Source organism: Chanodichthys erythropterus, chromosome 3 (genome assembly GCF_024489055.1).
Source record: "Chanodichthys erythropterus isolate Z2021 chromosome 3, ASM2448905v1, whole genome shotgun sequence".
In the NCBI taxonomy this organism is placed as follows: Eukaryota; Metazoa; Chordata; class Actinopteri; order Cypriniformes; family Xenocyprididae; genus Chanodichthys; species Chanodichthys erythropterus.
The window spans coordinates 61335300-61351642 of NC_090223.1; the positions used below are offsets into that span (position 1 = coordinate 61335300).

Genomic DNA, 16343 nt, shown 5'->3' on the forward strand with positions numbered 1-16343 from the left:
AGTAGTTCATTTTTATGTGCTGAACAAAAAAATTCTTCTGTGTAACTTAGCTTTGCTCTCTGAACAGTGGCAGCCTGCAGCTGAATTTTTGTGATCACTGAAGCCCTGGGTATACTTCGGCCGTCCTCGTTTGTGAATCTGACATTCATAATTTTCGTCAAGCAGCAGGCTCATGGCCAGCCGCACACCCCGTCCGCAGGCAGCTCAAATTTCAAGACTGTGCAGATGGTGCATATGCAACAGCACATGCACAAGCAAGACGGAAGAGTCCACTAGGTGGCAATACGCACAGTACTTAGCACAATGTGCAGTCGTCAAAGAAGAGTGTGAAAAGCGATTCAAAAACAAGACAAACTCAGAGGCATGCTTTCCCCATCATTTTTAATTCCTGTTCTCTTGGTGCATCTTCTGAACTATGTTGCAATGGTGGATGCACTATTTTTCTTCTTCGTTCCTACCCAGCGAATGTCCCATTGATGACATGATGTCTGGTAATACTAAAGAAAATGTTTTATTGTGCATGTGTCAAACTTGGTGATCCACGTGCATCCGTGGTTTAGTATACTTTGAAAGATGTAATTGAAAGATGATGGACACGAGACACGGCTTGCACACTCAACTGTGCGCGAGATGGAGCAGAACGTGGGAGATGACATATACCCGGGCCTTAACCACTTCAAATTGTAGTGGACTGGAGCTGACGGCTCACTTTGGGGAAAATACTGTCCCCCATGTTATTATGTCTAGACATGTAGTTTAACTGTTGCTGGTTGATGTGAGAGGCATTCTGGGATACCTGGCTGTCTCAAGTCCCCTCTCGATGTATCCTCGATAAAAGTCGGATCAAGAACAAATTCGGGGATTTGAACTGTACTTGTCTGTTCTTGTGAAACGTCATCAGCTGCGTCCCGAGTACTGATCCAATTCAAAGTTCACATCTAGCCAAGAACGCATATTAAATAATGGATATCTAATGAATGAATGAGGCATTTATATAGCACTTTACTATGTACTACTGTACACCGTAAGTGCTTCACAATCACATCAGGGGTCGCTCCTCATCAACAACCTGGATAATTCAACAGCAGACACAGAGCAACAGCACCAAGATCAAATCTGTGGTTTATTGATAAAGAAAGCTCCTTTTTGAAAATTTGATCTGACGTTGTCGGAGTTGTGAGATCCAGACGATCACTGGGCGTTCAGTGCTCATGTACACCGCCAAGAGCAGCCTTACCTCGGCTAGTTCTTCTGATGTTTGCCGCTGACTCTGATGACTCTGTAGTGGTTAAACATGAGATATAATTCATCTTTTGTAACAGGCAATCTTTGGTCTCATTAATATATAATTTGTTCCCTGGAAAATCGTTTTGGCTGAGGGTAAAGTTTCATAACTTTATATATTTAGGCTATTTAACTTTACCGTTGTAGTCCATTAGAGCGCTACTTTGAACGTTTGACTGAACTGTTTGCTTAAATTTTTACTGTAGCTTCTTATACCTGTAAATGTAAATGTACCTTTTGCTTATATTTTTATAATGACTGTTATTGATCATTAAAACTGACATTTCTCCTCTGGCGAACAGTGCTTTGTGATAGGATCGCAACATTTAAAGTATTTAATCCAGTTCCATCCAGTTGAGGATCGTATTCATCACGCTGGTATGGACGGTCTGTTGAGGAATTGTGGCACTGGCTGTCATGTTGATGAGGCCTTCACAATGGGTGATCTAGTTGACTCGGTCTCTGCTGATACTGATCTCTGCCAGTTAATCTTGCTCAGTCGTAAAAGCCCTGACAGGAAGCGTGTTGTCGTCTATGAGAGAGAGAAAGAACTTTTTGCCCACTAAGAGTCAAATTAACAGTTTAAGTTGTGTCATAGTACTTCATCCAACACAAAAGATACTGGCAACAACTTTAGATCGAATCATCAAGATTTCTCCTCAGCCTGCAGATCTGATGCTCCTCAGCCTAAAGGTATCTTGCAAGTATCATACATTTGAACACTAAACAGCAATTAAGTATTGACTTGTAAAACAAACCTTTGTCAGCAAAGGTGTTTTATTAACGCGGAAACTGATGATTCTTTTCCAGATTGTCTTTGAGATTTTCCTATAGCTCTATTAACAGTTCCACTTCCGGTTCAACTCTATCATTGCTCATTCTTACCTACGTATGTGTGTGACCTTCATGTATGTTATGTGTTTGTTAGTTAGTTAATAAAGATTGTGCACAATACATGTTTGGTTCTGACTCCGTCTGCTAATAAATTGTCTCTTAATTGATTTAGATCCTGACTACGCGCTCTGAGTTGTACTGTACAATAAGAACGTTGCTTTTCCATAACCTGGAAATGAACATTTCTTAGAATTAATAAACAATCAACACTGAGTGTTCACTGGACGAACACGTTAATTGATTGTAATATTAACCTTAATGTAGCTACATCCAGTTAATCCAATTAACTGATTTACATATTCATAATTAATGATGAGTTATGAATAATTATTAATATTTCCCCTTTGAGTTAATTCGCTACACAAGCATCAATATCAAAGGACATGATGGATGAAGGTGTTCATCAGCTGCTTCATCAGAATAAAGCCGCAGAATTGGCACAGCTGTGTTGAGATGGCAGCAAGACTGTAAATGCCTGATTGTTAGATCAATACATTTGAATAAAGCTTTGTTTTGTGTGTTGTTGATTTGTATATGCATTTATTTATTGTCATTATTGCTTTTATTAATTCTTTTACTTTTTTACTACGCTATTATCAGTGAATTAACAATGAATTAATGCATGAATTGACTGTAAATGGAGATGTATTCACATCAGCTGTATTTGTCTAGTGTGTGTTCATGCATAGCTGTCATATGACAAAACATTACATTTTGCTTGTTTTACTAAATAAGTAAAATGAAAAGTAATGTAAGTTTTGGTTTATCAGCATTATTATTATCAATATTATTGTGTGTAAATTTTGGGGTGGGCTAGCAAAGCAATTCATTCTGGGGTAATCTTAATTTTGAGTAGTTTATACTTGCATTTTTAAAAATTTATAAAATCAGCCTTCTCCAATTGTGAGATCTTCGAGCAGTTTTGCCGACATCTTCATTGGCTTCAGAAATTGCTAACAATGATGAAAACCGAACTAGGTAGGGTTGTGGAGTTACTGGTGCTATAGTTCTGTGCTTTTTATTGTATTTTTGTATTTTTATTGCAGGAGCAGGACCTATAATAACATACAAGATCAGGGAAAATACCATAGTTTAATCTTTACCAATGAACAATAATAATGACAAAAAACAAACAAAAAAACTTCTTGTATACATCATAGTTTGCAATTATATACACAGACATAAAGCATGATGACAAGGTTAAATATTTTTAATACATCATAATGCATAAAAGTTTTTATTTATAAGCCTGAGGGATGAAACTAGAGCTAATTCACCAAGAAAAAGGAAAACGTAAAGGAGATTTATGCCACTTTTGCTTGTGGATGAACATTTTTGTATATAAGATAAAGAAATTAACACATTCACGCGAATTTGGGTTTTCGTAACAAAATATAAACTCACATTAGTAGTTAAAAATATAAGAACTTTAAATCAACCCAAAATATATTTGTTGCTACAATTACAACAATTACAAAATTACTGGGCAGCTGTTTTTTTCAACAAGACCACAAAATAAGCAGTTTAGTCAATATCAAGATATTTACAGACAGATGAATTAAACCTGTCACTCATATCATTTTAAGTTGTTGCGCCTGTGATAACGTCGTCACATGATAATATCACCATGGCAGATTATGTCCAGATCTCATTCATACTCAACAAAATTTGGCTATTAAGTACCTACACTTTTAGCCCTCTTTAAGTAAGTACTTATTGAAATTAAGTACTCTCTGAGTAGGCAGTTTCGGACGCAGCCTCTGTGTCAGACCAACCTGAGGATCCATTTATCCAGCTCCAATACCTCCAGATCTTCTTATACAAGTAGATCAAACTTCTGATTGGTTTATGAGGTACAGCTGATTCAATCACATTACAGCCTCGACTCACTGGCTGCATCCTGGAAAATTCTGCCTTCATTTTAAGAAAGGAAGACATCAAGGCACATCCAAATCCAATGTTAGCTTCACTTCCTGTCTCATGAGATACATTCCTCAGATCGATTTTTGAAAGAAGCATAGATGTATCCTTACCTGCCTTTGATATCCCACAATCCTGTGCTTTCCATTCTGTGACAGTTGAGCTAGAAAAATAAAGATGGCATCCGAAAGTTGTGTTTGCTGCTCAGTTTGTGTATAAATATAGGATTTTGTCCAACATTTAAATTTTGATATCAAGAAATTACTACTGTAGCTATTAATTATATGCGCTATTTTAATTGTGCTATTTTGCTGTAGATCATTAAACTGTTACGCTGCCTCAGAAGTCTGTCTGAAATCTGTTTCGTGAGGTGCCTTCATGCAAAAACGCTGCTGTACAAGTCATTCTCTTATAAGACAGTAAGGCAGCTGCAGGTTTTCAGATGCAGCCATTGAATCATTTCAGAACAGCATTTTATCAATGGAAACTCCAAAAATAGATCAACCCATGATCCATGTTTAAAGTTAAAATGAATCAATTCGGTACACACATTTAACAGCCCGATACTTACAAAAAAAGTCTCTTGGAGCGAAAGCTCAAACCGAACAGGAAGTCAGATGTCTTGAATTAACTTGCCATTTTTTGCCATTTTCCAGATGTTGTACTTTAACAAACTCCTCCTAGAGCCTTTATCAGATCAATATCATTTTTGGTCAGTCTAATCTAAAGGCCTTTGTGACGTTAAATCGTGAAAATATAGAGTTTTCGCTGAAGGGTGTGTTCGTGGCGGCCTGACAAACTTTGATGTTTCACCATGAAACAGGAAGTTCTTGTAACTCGAGTATACAATGTCCGATCTGCCCCAAACTTCACATGTTTTATTAGAGTCCTGACCTGAAGATATCAACATGGCAATATTCAGTTATAGTCATATCGCCACCTGTGGGCAACAGGAAATAACATGTTTTATACTGTGATTAACTCCTCATAGAGATTTAACCAGATCAACATCAAATGTTGTCAGTCTAATCTCAAGACCTTAGCGATGATAAATTTCAAAGATCTTGAGTTTTCGCTTAAGGGCATGTCCGTGGCGGCCTGACAAAGTCTGATGTTTTGCCATGAAGGAGGAAGCTGTTGTAACTCAAGCATACTATGTCCGATCTGCTCCAAACTTCACATGTGTGATAAGAGTCCTGACCTAAAGACATTTCTTCTTTATGACAATATTCAATTAGTGGTAGCGCCACCTGCTGGCAACAGGAAATGGCATGTTTTACATGTAATTCACCACCAGAAACACATTTCAATATGCCACGAAGTACCAAACATGCGAGACACGTTAAATCTTGCAGCACTTGGCTGAGTGCTAATTTATGCGATTAATGCCACAAAACAGAAAATTGTTGTAACTCAATGTCCAATCTGCTTCAAACTTAACACGTTTGATAATATTTCTGGCCTGAACACATCTATATCACAATATTCGGTTATGCTCAAACTGCCACCTGTTGGCAGCAGGAAGTGTGCCACTTTGAAATGACTTTGCCATAATTCTCCTGTATTTACTCGCTTATATTCATGTCGCCCACTGTTCACTCTTTTCCGAAGGCCAACGGGTGGCAGTCAGCCCGGGTGCGAGGGCTCTTTCAGCGCTGCTTGCAGTTTAATTAACATTACATTTGCGAGTATGACTCTCACTCAGCTTGTGAATGAGTATAACTTGCACACAGCCACTTAAAAACTGTTCACAAGCTTCTATGGGTTTGATTTTGGTTGTCATTTATTGAAATAAATACAAAAAAAAAATACAGTGTGTCAGTGTCTGTCTACTGAATGCCCATCCGATTCTCCTTCATGGCCATATGGGAAAGTGAATATTTACACCCTACCAACAAAGAAATGGATCGACATCTGTCAGTTTGTTGAACACATTTATTTATTCTGACATTTTCTCCCATATGATGGCTGAAGCTGCAGCACGTGACACTGTTCTCATGGTAACCAGATCAACATTGTAAACCGAATTCTAAAAAAACTGAAGTGAAAACACCAAATAATCATTCAATGGGATAAAATATCTTCTCTTCCCTGCAAACGATACCATGAAGAATGCGAATATTTAACCAAGTCAAAAACAATAAGGTAAGCTGGTTCCATATTCATTTCAGTATCAGCAGACACAAAACGCTATAAAAGGTGACAACTGATAAATGATGAAAGCTCATTCTGGTTTTCTCGGTTTGATAGATTTGATCAACCGTAAACGATGCAAAAAAAATAGGAATTTTGAGTTTGTGATAGTAGCGTAAGCTTTGTAAACTGTTGTCAACCTCGATTTATTGCAATATTGAGCTGTTCAATTTTATTTTGATATTAGAAAATAATGAATCAAAGCTTGAGGCTTTTCTCCTGTGTGAGTTGTCATGTGGTCTTTAAGGTTTCCTTTTTGACTGAAACTCTTTCCACACTGTTGGCAGGTGTAAGGCTTTTCTCCAGTGTGAATTCTCATGTGGACTTTAAGGTTTACATTTCTAATGAAACTCTTTCCACACAGTTTGCAGGTGAAAGGACTCTCTCCAGTGTGAGTGATCATGTGGACTATAAGGTTTCCTTTTTGACTGAAACTCTTTCCACATTGTTGGCAGGTGTAAGGCTTTTCTCCAGTGTGAATTCTCATGTGTTGCCTGAGGCTTTGCTCCCGTTTGAAGCCATTCCCACACAAAGTGCAGGTGTAAGGCTTTTCTCCAGTGTGAATCATCATGTGGTCCTTAAGGTTACCTTTTCGACTGAAACTCTTTCCACACTGTTGGCAGGTGAAATAACTTTTAGTTCCAGTCTTTTGAGCTCCTTTTTGTAAGGAAACCTTTGTTGGTTTTTCTTCACTCATTAAATTATAATGTTCTTTCCCTTCTTCCCTTTCATTAAGTTCATGACTTGCCTCTCTCAGTGCCATCAGGTCTAGGGCAAAAATAGACAAAAAAACAATTTAGACATTTAAAGCATCAAAATCAACAACCTGTATGATCTATACCCTATCCTACTGTATGGATCAGGAATGGGCAGCTTTGGTACTGGAGGGCCACTCTTTTGCAGAGTTAAGTTTCATCCCTAATCAAATACACCTGCCTGTAATTTTCAAGCATTCCTGAAGACTTAAGGCCGATTCATACTTCTGCGTCGTGTGTACCCCGTAGGTACACCGTAGGCTGTGAGTACCACGCGTAGCCTAGGATGTAGTCTGACGCGCACCTCTTCTAAAATGTTACACATCTATTCTAAAGTATTGTTTAGTGTAAAACATGCTGAAGATCAACAAACAGGCTGTAGATAAATTAAATCATTAACTATTTCCCCACAAAAGCTGTTTAATCAGCATAGTGAAGCCTCTCATCCATTGACATCCATTCAAAAAACAGCCTCTGGTCTTCTTCCCTGCGTACCACGGGGGCAGAGCGTTAGCATTAGCCGTTATGCTTTTTTGGCTAAAGGTTGCAGGCTTGCCTTCCAGTGGCTTTGGATCTACATTTCCTGCAGAGTTCAGCTCCAACCCTGATCAAACACACCTGAAGCAATGACTAAGGTCTTTAGGGGCAGGTGTGTTTGAATAGGCCCTTCCCTTGCTAACTTCCCTCCATATTAAAGACTCAGATGTACATCATTGTTTACACCAGGGGTCTCAAATAGCCCTCCCCCTCCACCCGGCCCGCAACTGATCTCAAAAATAAAACATAATCATGCCCGCTAAATTATTATTATTATTATTGTTCTCTAGTTGCTACCTGTCTGATATGCAAAGAAAAAGTCGCCGTTCTAAGGGGCATTCACATATCGCGTCACATAAGCGGCCGAGCCGCATTCTTCTTTCCAGTGCTCTTTTGCTCCAGTGGCGTCTGTCGTTGCTATGCAACCATGAGCCGAGCTCTCAACCGCATCGCTTCTATTATGAGCGTGCTTGCCTAAATTACAGTAAAAGCACTCGACTTTAAGTCACAAGCGTCGATTTAAACCACCGAAACGCGTCCGATGAAACCATTAAACGTTACCGATGCTCAAACGGCATCTTGGACAAATGTGTCTCAGCTGTGTGAGCAGAAGCGCTGCAGGTGTCTGTCAAGAAACAGAAGAGTGTACAAATGTATTCAGGGATTGTATTTGTTCAGTACAGTGTTGTTCAGTGCAAGATTTTTAATGTTATTTAAGCTAACATAAAGTAAGGGAAAATACTTCCACTAAATGTTAAAAACTAATAATGTATGTAACAATAAGAGATTTATATTTTTTGGCAAAATAAAGTTGATATATAGCTCTAGTTTTTTGTTTTTTTCTGACCCCTCCACTGCTGTTTACATTTAGTATGGTAAATAAAATATTAATAGTATAGGTATAAAATATTTTAGTAAGCCTAATGAAATTTGAAGTAAATGAGAAATAATGCAAAGGAAAGTAAATTTTCTGAAAATTTTCTTGCGCTTGTTAATATGGCCCTCCTATGAGGTGTCAATCACAGAAACGGCCCCCCGCCAATTTGAGTTTGAGACCCCTGGTCTACACTGAACCAACACTGGCAGAATCTGTCTAGCTACTTTAAAACTTGTGCACTCTTTGTTTGGGAATATAAGGGTTAAATGTACCTCTCTAAGCTCTTTGCTCGGATTGCTTGGAATCTGCTATGGAGTTGATTTGCAGATGCACTTATGTTCCAGAAAATACTGTAACTATAAAATTATCATTTTAAAGGCTTGACTATGTGCCACACTTATTGCTGCCAGCTGGTGGCACGATAACCATTTCAGGGTTCCCACTCTTTTTCAGCGATCATTTTCCAGGACTTTTCCAGGACATTTTAAATTTTACTATGGCAGAAATAAAAGACAAGGATCACACTCTAAAGTAATAATAATAATATGAGCTCTTAATCATACATTATGACTATGGAAGCTTGTTTCCGCCACAGAATTTAAAAAAAAGTTGAAATTACCGTTTTTGTATCTCACTATTCTGACTGTTTTCCTCGCAATTGACCCTTCGCAAAGACCCGCCCCCCTTAGTTGCTGTTGCTTTGTCCGACAAGCTGTGGCGCGGTCACGCCACACACAGTGAAAAATACATTGCAGAGATGTCAATATACACAATTTTTCAAGTTTAACTCCACCAAAGTTAATCTTGTAACTCGTGACTGCTTTGTCGGACAAAATGGCGGATTCTGCGTTCTGACTGGTTAGATCGCGTGTCAATCAAACTCCCGGTGAAGGGTCAATTGCGAGTTTATTTCACAGTTATGCAATTTGTAATTTTGACTTAACACAATTGCGAGTTTATATATTATACATAATTATGAAAGGTCAGATTTTTTTAAAATTTTGAGATAAAAAGTTGCAATTACCTTTTTAATTTTTTATTTAGCAGCAGACACTTCCATAGTTTATTGCCATGACTTAACTATAAAATCTGTTTTTAATATGAGCTCTTAATCATACATTATGACAAACTGTTCTCGTAACTAGTAAAGCAAAAAATATTGGAACTATTTTAAAGGTGCCCTAGATTCAAAAATTGAATTTATATTGGCATAGTTAAATAACAAGAGTTCAGTACATGGAAAAGACATACAGTGAGTCTCAAACTCCATTGTTTCCTCCTACTTATATAAATCTCATTTGTTTAAAAGACCTCCGAAGAACAGGCGAATCTCAACATAACACTGACTGTTATGTAACAGTCGGGGTGTACGCCCCAATATTTGCATAATGCCAGCTCATGTTTAAGGGATTACACAAGCCAGTAACGTCTGGATCTGTGCACAGCTGAATCATCAGAATAGGTAAGCAAGCAAGAACAACAGCGAAAAATGGCAGATGGAGTAATAATAACTGACATGATCCATGATATTTTTAGTGATATTTGTAAACTGTCTTTCTAAATGTTTCGTTAGCATGTTGCTAATGTACTGTTAAATGAGGTTAAAGTTACCATCGTTTATTACTGTATTCACGGAGACAAAAGCCGTCGCTATTTTCATTTTTAAACACTTGCAGTCTGTATAATGTATAAACACAACTTCATTTTTTATAAATTTCTCCAACAATGTAGCATTAGCCATTAGCCACGGAGCACAGCCTCAAATTCACTCAGAATAAAACGTTAACATCCAAATAAATACTTTACTCACATAATTCGAACCATGCATACAGCATGCATGATGAACATCTCGTAAAGATCCATTTGAGGGTTATATTAGCTGTGTGAACTTTGTAAATGCGCTGTAATATAGTTGACAGCTCGTTTGGCAAGGAGCGTGAGCATTTAAAGGGGCGGCATCGAGTGTAAATCAGTGCATTGTTTATGATGATGTCCCAAAATAGGCAGTTATAAAAATGTATTAAAAAAAAAAAAAATTGGGTATTTTGAGCTGAAACTTCACAGACACATTCAGGGGACTCCTTAGATTTATATTACATCTTGTGAAAAAGCATTCTTGGGCACCTTTAATGTTTTGTTTAAGTCAAAGACAAAGTCGATGAACAACAAAGAAACCCATAACACGTAATTGAATATGTGGCAGGTCTATTAGTTATTTTCTGTCCCGTCCAATGCTGGTTATCATCATGTCGATCTATATAATTTTCAAACTTCAAGTTCTGCAATGTTGTGTAAACTCCTGTAATAATCAATGAAGCTGGCTACACTGCACAATGAATCTCTTACTGACCTTATATCGCATCAAAATTATTAGTTAGCAAGTTACTGAATTAGGTAGCTGCTTACTAATTTACTAATATTTTCTGCAACTTGCGCGGGTATATTTGTATATTTGTACCCGCGGTTTTGTGGTCCAGGATCAGATTTAGTGTGCGTTCACGTTTGGTTCTATTAAAACGAACCCTGGTGCGATTGCTCAGTTACTGAGGTTCATTTGAAGATGTGTGAACGCTGCTATCCGAACCCTGGCGCGCACCAAACAAGCGGACCGAGACCGCTGAAAAGATGGGTCTCGGTCCGCTTCCAAACGAACTCTGCTGCGGTTCGAATGATATATGAATGCAACAAGGACCAAAGACATGTAAACGAACCAAAAACAGGAAGACGAGACCCTAAGAAGGACAGAATCCTCACGCATGTGGGTTTTTTTGTCATAGTCGCGAGTTTGCACATCACAGGCATCAGACGCATGTCTCTGCGCAGCAGATAGTTTGTGTGTGTGACGGATGGATTCCCGCCGCTGTTTTGACTACTTTACACATTTTATAAGCTCTTCACGAGTTCCCAGCTGGCCAAAATACCATCACACGCAGGCAACGCACACACAGCGAGCGCATTTATCTCAGAAAACAGCATTGTTTTGGCGGTACGGTAAGTTCCGTCTCAAAATAGGCAAAAGAGAATACGAATATACTTCACGCCTCGTTGCATGCTGGGGCGGTGCCGCCATTTTGACAGGATCGCCCTCTATTACTCGTACTGAAATTAATACGGATTCTTGCTTACCTTTTATTTTGTTTCTGCCATTAAGTGGAACGTTAACATTTTTAATGGTATCGTTTGCAGGGAATAGAAGCTATTTTATCGCGTTGCATGATCATTTTATTTTTTTTTTTTTTCACTGAAGTTTTGTAGAATTTCGTTTACAATGTTGATCTGTTTACCGTGTCGCACGCTGGATGCTCACCACTGCTAAATAAAATTGCTAAATCTGAATGCTAATCGGACCAGGACTAAATGTTTTTTTTTCTTCTTTGGTCCAGACCAAATGAACCAAACTACAAGTGTGAACGCACCCTTAATGGAAACACTGAATTTAAAGTGATATAGTAACACATTACTACATTTACTCACTATTGTAATGAGTTAATAATGCTTAATTACAAACTCTAACTCAAGTAAGTGAACTTGAAGAAGTTGAGAGTGAATTAGGACACTTTTCTGTAAGATTATACTGTATATTCTCTATATCTGTAGAGCTGAACATTTTTATAAGGATCAAATGACTGAGTTCAGCTGTGAAGAGTAAAACCAACCTGTTTGTTCCTCAGTTTCTTCATGTTTCACACTCAGTGTTTCTTCAATCTTCATGTCTTCAGTCTCATCCTTAATAAACTCAATCTTTATGTCTTCACTCTCCTCCTCTTTAATAAACACCATCTTTATATCTTCACTCTCCTCCTCTTTTTTAATCTCCATCTTCATGTCTTCAGTCTCATCTTTAATAAACTCCATCTTTATATCTTCACTCTTCTCTTTTAAACGCCATCTTTAAGAGAATAATTAACAGAGTTAATGGTCTTAAATGACCTTGTTAGACAAAATCTCTAAAAACTAACGCTGCAATTGAATAAACTTCATATTTAGGCATTTATGACTGATGAAAACATGTTTAGTTAGTTTGTTAGTGTTTGTTGTTCTCGTTCATGTTCACTGTTTGAGCAGCACGAGTCGTGATTCACTGAATCATTGTTCAAAGTGTTTGACTCAATTGACTCAGAGTTGAAAAGTTCAGTTTCTCCATCATTACTCTCCAGAGACTGAACTCGTGTTCATGATAAACTGATTTATGATTTATAGAGAGAGAAATGAGACGCAGGTTTACTGTTTCTCATCAGTGGATGAGTTTTGCTCACACAAATATCCTTCATTACAGTTAGATAAAGAATCACAATGTTACATTAAATAGTAAATAAACTCACATCGCTTGTTTAAAACAAAACACACAACTATTAATCATTGTACTGTTTCTGTCGATTAAAACAGCTCAAGTTCTTAAAACATACCTTTATTCAGAAGAATCACAACAGATGCAGGACCGCGGCGCAGTCTTATGACATCATGCCGCCGCTCCAAAATAAAAGTCCTGCTCAGACGCTGCATTGTCTACAATCACAGAAATGCATAGACTGTTTTACCATCTTTGTATTAAATATGATACGAACAAACATGGTAAAAAGGTTGTATGATTTCATTAAGCAGAGTTCATTCATGGGTCATTCCTGGTATGCAGTAACATTTTGGCTTCATAAGTGTTGGAAAAAAAGGTACATGATTTTTATGTTTTTTGCATTCTACCAAAATAGTGACGTTTAACTATTAGGATACATATTGGTCAAGCTCGGCGACTCAAAAAATAATAATTATAGGTAGATTGTCCAGACACTGGCCATGAAAATATTCCACCCTGTTAGGGACATATGCATAGTCATCACAACATGTTAATATTGTAAATGTTAAACAAAAATGAGCTTTTCTTGGATAGTATATGTCACTTATGCCATCTTATTATTTTTTTATTTTCAAAAAAATAACAAAACAATTATTGATGAATATAATATGTCTTCATTATTAAGAATAGGTCCTTTTTTGTGGCCATTTTTGCCAATAGGGTGGTAAATAATACAAATTTTTTGTTCAAAAACATATATATGCTGTTAGTCCTCCTCACCTCACAAAATAAGACAAAAGTATGCCAAAAATGTAATGTTGCTGTCAAATTATTATATAAAATGACTAACAGGATGAACAGGATGGAACTAACAGGATGGAACGGAGCATAACTGGGTGGAACACCAGTGTTAACAGGTTCTAACAGTGGATGAGCTTTCCGTCATTGTCCTGCAGTGTGTCCCATCTGTAATTTGTGGAACTGCACCTATATAATATTGTTTCAAAAAATAAAAAATAAAAATCATTTGTTGCTCAGGTGAGCATTATACTTATTTTTTTTTTTTTTTTCAGGTAATTGTGGAATTCCTATTATCCGGTTTTCTGTGGTGTTTTCTTAAGTGTGTATTAAATTAATTTTCAATGTTTCATCAGATTTCCTATTGTTTGTTTGTTTTTCAGGTGAGTGTAGTTTTTTGACACATTTTTGTAATACTTAGTTGAAATTAAAGACAAAATTACCACGATAAAATTACACTTACCAACAGCATTTCCTTCACCTTTTCCTCCACACTGTTCTCACTGACAAAGAACAGCTCCACAACTGATTCCTGGAGCTTAAGCTTGTTAAAGAGCACCTCTACATCAGGGATGTCCTCTCCTAAGCACACTAGCCTGTCAGCTGACCGCTTCAGGGTCCCCCCAACACCATCCGGTGCCTCTTTGCCATGATTGGCCTCAAAGCCTCTTTTGAAGGGCTCAGTGGAAAGAAGAAGAAAGTTTCCCTTCTGTCTGTACTGAGTTGCCGGCCCATCACTGAAGAAGTGGAGCCGAGTCACCTGGGGAAACTTTGACTGGACCATATCCAGGACTGGATCCAGGTGTGCCCAGATTGCCGGTGGATCATGTCTCCATGAAGGGGAAATGTAGCAGAATGCTATAGGATTCTGTGCTGCTGTATATAATACGCCAGTGTGCAGGGTTGCCTGCTGATGGGATCCCCCAAAATGGACAGACTGCACTTCATTTGCATATTTGCACAAATAGTTTTCACTGAAGTCCACATGAATTAAACATTCATGGTCCTTGAGATCCTCTCTAACTTGCCTGTAGGCCTTATACTGTCAACGTATGTTGAATAGATGTTGCTTGAATTTGACCATTTTATCCTGGAATTGATCAACAACTTCCTCCTCCGTCAGTTCTTTTTTGACAGTTATTATCGCCTTCTTCTCCTTATCAGATGTGGATGTCTCGGTTGACCACTGATTGAGTAAAATGGCATTGTTGGAGGCAGGTCTCACCATGGTCACGGCAGTAGTGCGGTAACTTAAACATACGCCGTATGCACAGATATTTGTGATAAAATCAACATTTTTCTATTAATCAGATGTCCCTCACACTAATTCAGTTTATTCCAAACATAAGTTACATGAAATCTCACACTTTTGCTGTGCTAAAGCCTGAAATGGGCACTTTTTGTGAAAGCAACCTCATTTTTTTATCAAAGGCTTCAGAATATGAACTAAAATCACGATTCTTATGATTGCTCTGAACATTTCAGACAGAGTTCAACAAACTTTAATTTTATTTTTCATAAACTTAACAAAACTAAAAATGTAGGTGTGACGGGGTTGTGATTTTTTTGCACAAATTGGCCACTCTAAATCTAGTGAATAAATGGAGAGCACATGGCATGCATAATATATAATATAATATAAGAAATCACAAATAATGTTGAAATAAAGATAATTTTAACTAGTAATAGTTTTCTATCTTTAATTGAATCGTTAAGCTTTACAAGCACAATTTCAAAACATAATTGAGTTACAGTTATTAAATAAAATGGTAACTTGACTGTGTCTGCTCACATTGTTCAGAAGACGTCTATGATGTCACTTCCTGTTAATGATGTCATATAAGTATCAGTTCATTATTTTTATAGGGGAGAATGGTTTGTGTAACGTGATTTGCAGACGCAAACTTTCACCTCCATCCACACCACCACCACCAGGATGGTCCCTGACGACTTCCGGTTGACAGGGTACGCTGGCGCGTTTGGCTGCCGCTCCTCTCCCGTTTGTTTTTGTTTTTATTTTAATTCGAGTTTTTAAGAGGGTTTTGGAGCGTATGAAGACTGCCTATTCTATTGCCATGTGGAATAACGCATCACGCGTTGGATTACTGTTTTTATTATTTGTTTCCTGCTGGAATCTACTCTCCTGCTGTGTCTCTCAGGATTTACACCATCGTGAGGTTACGGCTCGTGTGGACTTCTCCAACATGGCTTTAAGGTACACTACTCGCGAACTGTTGAACCTCAAAGGAAAGTTTTATCTGGCGAATGACATCTATGCTCGCTGCGATCATATTGGAATACTGAGACCTAAGCGCTATATACATCGCTCGTCAGGACGCAGTTTCTCTTGCTTGTCATCTAATACATTTGGTTACCCTACATGTTTGCGCAAATCTCAAAGGCTTTCGTGTAGGCCTATGGGGGTTAATTTTAACAACCTGTCGGCTCTTAAGCAAGTGGGGGTTTCCCCGGTTTTATCAACTGCTCCACGCGTATTGAAATCAGCACTTTTCAATGCGCGCTCTATCAACAACAAAGCTGTGATGTTATCTGACATCATTACAGAAGAAAAACTCGACCTTGTGTGTCTAACGGAAACCTGGCACAAAGAGTCTGATGGTCTTCTTTTTAATGAACTTACTCCTTCTGGATATGGTTTGTTTGATCTCCCGCGATCCTCTGGTAGAGGTGGGGGTATCATTGTTCTGTATAATCAACAACTCATCATAAGCCCTGTGGATGTCCCTCAGTTTAACTCGTTTGAATGCCTAGTACTGAGTGTTTCTGCCTCCCT

The 16343-nt window shown here is 38.0% G+C and overlaps 1 pseudogene; it reads right to left on the reverse strand.

The window, feature by feature from the left end:
* Positions 1–6416: 6416 nt before the first annotated feature.
* The window catches only part of LOC137007702 (uncharacterized), a 1237067-nt pseudogene continuing 1227140 nt past the window's right edge, over positions 6417–16343 (reverse strand).